The sequence below is a fragment of the Apium graveolens genome, chromosome 5, assembly GCF_009905375.1.
Source record: "Apium graveolens cultivar Ventura chromosome 5, ASM990537v1, whole genome shotgun sequence".
NCBI lineage: Eukaryota > Viridiplantae > Streptophyta > Magnoliopsida > Apiales > Apiaceae > Apium > Apium graveolens.
The window spans coordinates 231,400,997-231,407,737 of record NC_133651.1 but is presented as its reverse complement, the minus strand read 5'-3'; the positions used below and the strand labels follow the sequence as shown (position 1 = coordinate 231,407,737).

At 36.5% G+C, this 6,741-nt stretch overlaps 1 non-coding gene across 1 annotated transcript; it reads right to left on the bottom strand.

Moving 5' to 3' along the window:
• Positions 1-5,936: 5,936 nt before the first annotated feature.
• Positions 5,937-6,043, bottom strand: LOC141662439 (small nucleolar RNA R71). Its single transcript, XR_012550556.1, has one exon. It is a non-coding gene; the product is annotated as a small nucleolar RNA R71 (small nucleolar RNA).
• Between the last annotated feature and the right edge of the window lie 698 nt (positions 6,044-6,741).

Sequence of the window (6,741 nt, the reverse complement as noted above, 5' to 3'; positions counted from 1 at the left end):
AGCCAACCATGCCTCTATACCTTGAAATATCCACATACTTTTCATTAATGTTTAATTCAAGTTTAGTTGCAGTGGCCATGGGAGTTTTTGCAGATGTGCAATCCATTAAGTCAAACTTCTTCAAAAGATCATAAATATATTTGGCTTGACTAATGAATATTCCATCACTAACTTGCTTAACTTATAAACCAAGAATGTAAGTTAGTTCTCCCATCATGCTCATTTCATATTTACTTTGCACCAATTTGGCAAACTTTTTGCAAACTTTTTCATCAGTAGAGCCAAATATAATATCATTTACATTAATTTGAACAAGTATACTAGAGCCATTGACATTTCTATAGAATAAAGTTTTATCAACAGTACCTCTGATGAAATGATTTTCTAAGAGAAACTTTAACAAAGTGTCATACCAGGCTCTAGGTGCTTGATTCAGTCCATAAAGTGCTTTCAAAAGATAGTAGACATATTCTGGAAAATTTGGATCTTCAAAACCAGGAGGCTGACTAACATAAACTTCCTCCTTCAAATCTTCATTTAGAAAGGAACTTTTGACATCCATTTGATAGACTTTGAAATTGGCATGGGCTGCATAGGCTAAGAAAATTCTGATGGCTTCAAGTCTTACAACAGGAGCAAAAGTTTCATCAAAATCTATTCCTTCTTGTTGAAAATAGCCTTTAGCAACCAATCTAGCTTTGTTCCAGACTACTATGCCATTTTCATCCATCTTATTTCTGAATACCCACTTGATGTCAATAGTATTCTTTCCTTTAGGCTTGGGTACTAGCTTCCATACTTTATTCCTCACAAATTGGTTTAGCTACTCCTGCATAGCTAAAACCCAATTTGGATTCAACAGAGCTTCCTCTACCCTTTTAGGTTCTTCTTGAGATAGAAAGCTGCTATAAAGACATTCTTCTTGAGTTGCTTTTCTTGTTTGCACCCTTGAAGATACATCACCAATGATTAGTTCAAATGAGTGAACTCTAGTCCATTTTCTCTGTTGTGGTAGATTAGCTCTAGATGAAGAGGCCTCATTGTTATCTTGATGTGTGATAGAGTTTTGATTAGAAGAAGCTCCCCATGAGTTTGTGGATCTTTGACTGGAAGTTGGGGTTCTTTCTGATTGTGATCTAACTTGGATTTCAACTCCTATTGATGGATCAACATATGTTGTTCTTTGTCTTTCGACGGATGATGCAAATTGTCTTTCAACGAATGGTGCACTTGGTCTTTCAAAGGATGTTGAATTATGTGCTTCATTAATTGTAGATTTTTCTGCATTGTCCTTAGATATTGGTTCTTGATCACTTTCATCATCACTATCTTCACAAATCATCTCAACATTGTCAAATTTGAGGCTTTCATGCAAATTTCCATCTTACAGTCCTTCAATCTTTTTATCATCAAACACAATATGTACAGATTCCATAACAATGCTGGTTCTGAGATTGTAGACTCTATATGCTTTTCCAATTGCATATCCAACAAAGATGCCTTCATCGGCTTTGGCAACAAACTTTTCATTTTGATCAGTTTGATTCCTTAAGATATAGCATTTACAGCCACAGACATGAAGAAAGTTTAATGTTGGCTTCCTATTCTTGAAAAATTGGTAGGGTGTCATGCATTTTGCTTGATTAACCAAAGAGATATTCTGAGTGTAGCATGCAGTATTTAAAGCTTCTGCCCAAAAATATGTTGGTAACTTTCACTCTTCCAACATTGTTCTTGCAGCTTCAATAAGAGATCTATTATTTATTTCCACCACTCCATTTTGTTGTGGATTTCTTTCTACTAAAAATTTATGCATGATCCCATTCTCTTCACAAAATGATGTCATCACAGAATTCTTGAACTCGGTTCCATTGTCACTCCTGATCCTTCTTACTTTGAAATCAGGATAATTGTTGACTTGTCTTATGTGATTGATGATGATTTCACTAGCTTCATCTTTGGATTTGAGAAACTATGTCCAAGAGAACTTTGAGAAATCATCCACAATTAGTAGATAGTATCTTTTCCTTGAGAGGGAAAATACTTTGGTTGGTCCAAATAAGTCCATGTGCAGTAGTTGCAAAGGTTCTTCAATTGTTGAATCAAGCTTCTTTCCGAATGATGCCTTGATCTGCTTTCCTTTCTGACATGCATCACACATTCCATCCTTTGAGAATTCCACTTAAGAAATACCTCTTACCAAATCTTTTCTGACCAAACCATTCATAGTCTTGAAGTGAAGGTGGGACAGATTCTTGTGTCATAGCCAACTTTCTTCTTGACTTGCCTTGCTAAATAGACAAGTGACAAATTCTGCATTTGATGAGTTGAAGTCAGCTAAATACACATTTCCTTTTCTCACTTTAGTGAGAACCACTTTGTTGCTTTTCTTGTTGGTCACAACACAGGCTTCAGAATTAAATGTTACTGAGTTGCCCTTATCACAAAGCTAGCTGATACTCAACAACTTGTGCTTGAGTCCATCCACTAGGGCAACTTCCTCAATGATGATATAATCTTTTGAAATCAAGCCATATCCCACAGTATAACCCTTGTTGTCATCTCCAAAAGTAATACTTGGGCCAGCTCTCTCCTTGAACTCAGTGAGCAGGGTAGAATCTCCAATCATGTGCCTTGAGCACCCACTATCTAAATACCAAAGATTCTTTCTATTTCCCTGCTCACAAAAAGTCAAATCAAGTTGATTTTGGTACCCAAGTTTCCTTGGGTCCTGTTTTGTTAGCCTTTTTCTTAGGTTTCTTGGGCTTGTCCTCATTTGACTTAGGCATTTGAAATTCTTCCTTAGTCAATTGAGTAAAACCCTTAAAACCATTCATCATTGCAGAATTATCATACACATGCTGGTTAACATGGAAATGCATATTCTGTGTAAACATGTTATTCCAGTATGGCATGCTAAATGGCAATTGTGGCATACTAAATACAACATAGTAAGGATTTTGTGCAAATGGCATATTAGCAAACCGTGCATTCAAATTATGTGCAGGCATAACATTCACAAGCATTGTATGCATACTGGGAAATGAAGGAGGTGTAGACATGGGAACATGCATAACAAGTTTGCAATTAACAGACAAATGATTAACACTACCACACTTAACACAAATTTTTCTTGGTGCATATTTATCAGGTGTGTAGTTGTTATGTTTGTTAATTCCTACTTTTCCATTCCTATTGTTTTTCCTTTTAGACTCTGCTTTCCCTTCAGTTTTCTCCAATTTGTCATTTGATTGCTTAATAGACAGATGCCATACATTAACTCTCTTGTTCTGTTTCACTTGACTTGTTTCTCATGGAGCAAAGTTCTTAGAAACTTATTAATATTTCTCATTTAGCTTAACTAGTTTGGCTTTGCTAACTACCTTTCTTTCACTCAACGTATGTGATTCCTTATCTTTCGACGGATAATGTTTTTGGTCATTCGATGGATAACATTCATCATCTATCGAATCCACATCTGTTGAAAGTCCTTCTACCAAATTAGAATCTAGTTTCTCCTTGCTCTTTTTCCAGGCTTCATTACAGAAGGATTCTATACCTTGAACTTTAGTAATTTGAGCATGGACATCTCTAGAAGATTTCCATGCCTTAATTACTTTATGTTCTCATTTAAGCTGTTTTCTTAAAATATCCCCTTTCTTTAAGGATTCAGTTAATTCATCTTTGGCAATCTTGCACTCTATTATCAATTTTTCAGACTCAACAAATTTAGTCTCTAGCACATTGTTTCTTTCACTTAAAAACAAATCGTTCTCTTTAATTTTAGTGTTTTCTTTAGTAAGAGATTTGAGTGTAACTGTTGAGTGGCATTTATGACACTTTATAACGCTCCGTAAAGCTTTGAATTGATGATTTGTACTCAATTTATTAGTGTTTTTAACATTTTTTTGTAGTGTTTCTGCATTTCAGGAATTTATCAGGATTGCAAGTGAATTAGCATTGTTTTGATGCTAATATGGTGTTAAGAGGATGTCTAGAATAAAAGCTCATAAAAAGACCAACTCAAATCAACAAAGAAAAGAAGAACTCAGAAGTTTCTCCAGAGAGACGGCGTGCCCGCACTGTGATAGCGCGCGGTCGCGCCCGAAGAGCAGAATGTCAGCGCGCCCGTGCTGGTCAAGCGCGCGGCCGCGCTAGGTCGGGAAAATTAAATCATGTTTCTTCTGGATTTGTGAGTTGTTGAACTTCTAATCTGCATGGGCTGCTATATAAACATAATTTATGATCGTTTTTTACAACAAGACGTACCAAAGCTTAATGAGAAGGTGTAAGAAGACCGAAGAACACAATTCAACCAAGACAAAGAAGATCTAGTTTTTACTTGTGATTCTTTGTTTTAAGTTATAACCTTGGATGCTAGTTTTCTTATTCATGAACCTATATTCTTATTTCGTACTTGGTTTATTATTTATTCAGTATAAAGACTATGTTTATTATACCATGCTTTCATCGGAACCCACATTGATGATGAGTCCGATTATGGGCTAATCGTTATCGTGGGGTTCTAGCGGATTTATTTATGGATTTCTTTAGTTAATTCGTTTAGATGCCTTAGTGTGTGGTGATTTTATGATAACCTAGTTTTGGTTGTGCTTATTCGTCTTATGAGCGTCGCGAACTTACAAGATAGCGTGTTAATTCTTAATGAAGCGAAAGTGAATTTAAGGATTTAGAAGTTGCCATGCTACCATAGGTTCATGTATTTGATATGCATGATTCGTAGGTAATTTTAACCATCTTACTTACCCTATGTAATCATGATAGATAACTTGTGCATTAAACCGTTATGTTTTCAAATTCTATAGACATATAGGGTCTCAATATAATTGGTGTCTATTCAGCTTCTATCTCTTTTATGGATGTCTGGTAGTATGGTATTCGTACAACGAAAGTTGGCGTTTATCAGTTTCGTGTTATCTGATTAGTGTCATCACCATTACATGCTAAAATTAAGAATGAAAAGGCTGTTGAATGAAGTATTTAATGAAGTTAGAATCCCATATTTGTGTTATATATTATTCAGCTCTCTTTACTTCTCTTAGTTAATATTCTTTAGTTTAATCTTTTAGTTAATCGTAGTGATAAAAAACCTCAATTTGTTAATCGTCTTAGAATTGGATAATAACCATACCATTGTTGCATATATACATTGATTAAATTTAACCTAAACCGGTCCCTGTGGGAACGAACCAGAATTTATTCTATATTACTCGTGAACGCGTATACTTGTGTGAATATTAGCGCGTATTTAGTGACTAACAAGTTTTTGGTGCCGCTGCCGGGGACTATAGTGTCAACTTTTAGTTAATGTGTTTATCATCAGTGGTTGTTAAAGTTCATTGACTCAGACATTGTTACTTATTTGTTTCCTTATCGTGTTTCAGGTACTCAAGCGAGTGTGTATGCATACGTGTTCTCGGACTCGTAAAAGAACTCTAGATCAAGATGAGGAAGAAGTTGTAATAGTTAGAGAGAAAGTTGAAGAAGAGATCTTAGTTGAGAAAGAAAAAGAAGCACTTGTTGCAATGGTAGAACCAGAAGGGAATCCAAAGGCTTTGATGGACTACTCTCAACCGAAGATCGATGATATTCAGTCTAGCATTGTTCGACCAGCCATCTCGGCTAATACTTTTGAGATCAAGTCAAGCACGATTCAGATGATTTAGAACTTAGTTCAGTTTGGGGGTTCTCCGACAAAAGACCCCAACATGCACATCAGAGATTTCATCGAGATCTGTGATATTTTTAAGTTCAACGGAGTTTCTGAAGATGCTATCGAGTTGAGGCTTTTCCTATTCTCTCTGCGGGATAAAGCTAAGTGCTGGTTATATTCTCTACCACCAGGGTCTATCACCAAATGGGAGGATCTTGTTCAAAATTTCTTAACCAAATTCTTTCCTATGGTGAAGACTGCGACAATTATAAACACACTTACTCAATTTGCTCAGTAATATAGAGAATCTTTATGTGAGGCTTGGGATCGCTACAAGGAGATGGTTAGAAAGTGTCCTTACCATGGGATACCTGACTGGATGATCATTAACTGCTTCTATAATGGATTGGGTGCTACTTCCAAACCCATGCTTGATGCAGCATCAGGAGGAGCCTTGTGGGATAAAAGTTACGATGAAGCTTATGAATTGATTGAACTAATGGCTGTGAATGAATACAAGAATCCTTCTCAAAGACTAACTCAGGGCAAGGTAGCAGGAATTCTGGAGTTGGATGCAGCTACTGCTATAGCTACTTAACTTAAGGCTTTGACGATGAAGGTGGATTCTTTGGCTAATTATGGAGTTAATCAAATCACTAGTATCTGTGAGCTTTGTGCTGGTGCCCATGAGACTGATCAATGTGCTATTTCTAGTGAATTAGCTCAGTTCGTGAGCAACTTTCATAGGTCGCATCAACCTATACCAACCACCTATCATCACAACAACCGCAATCATCCTAACTTCAGTTGGAGCAACATTCAGAATGCGGTTCAACAGCCTTATCAACAGTATCCAGCAAAGCAGTACAACCCCCATAGTTTTCAGCAACCGCAATATGCACCAAGGCAGCAACTCCAGCTGTAACAGGCTAATGAAAAATTTGAATTGAAGGAGTTGAAGCTTATGTGCAAGAGCCAAGCGGTTTCTATCAAGACCTTGGAAAATCAAATTGGACAAATTGCCAATGCCTTGCTAAATCGTCAACCTGGTACATTCCCTAGTGACA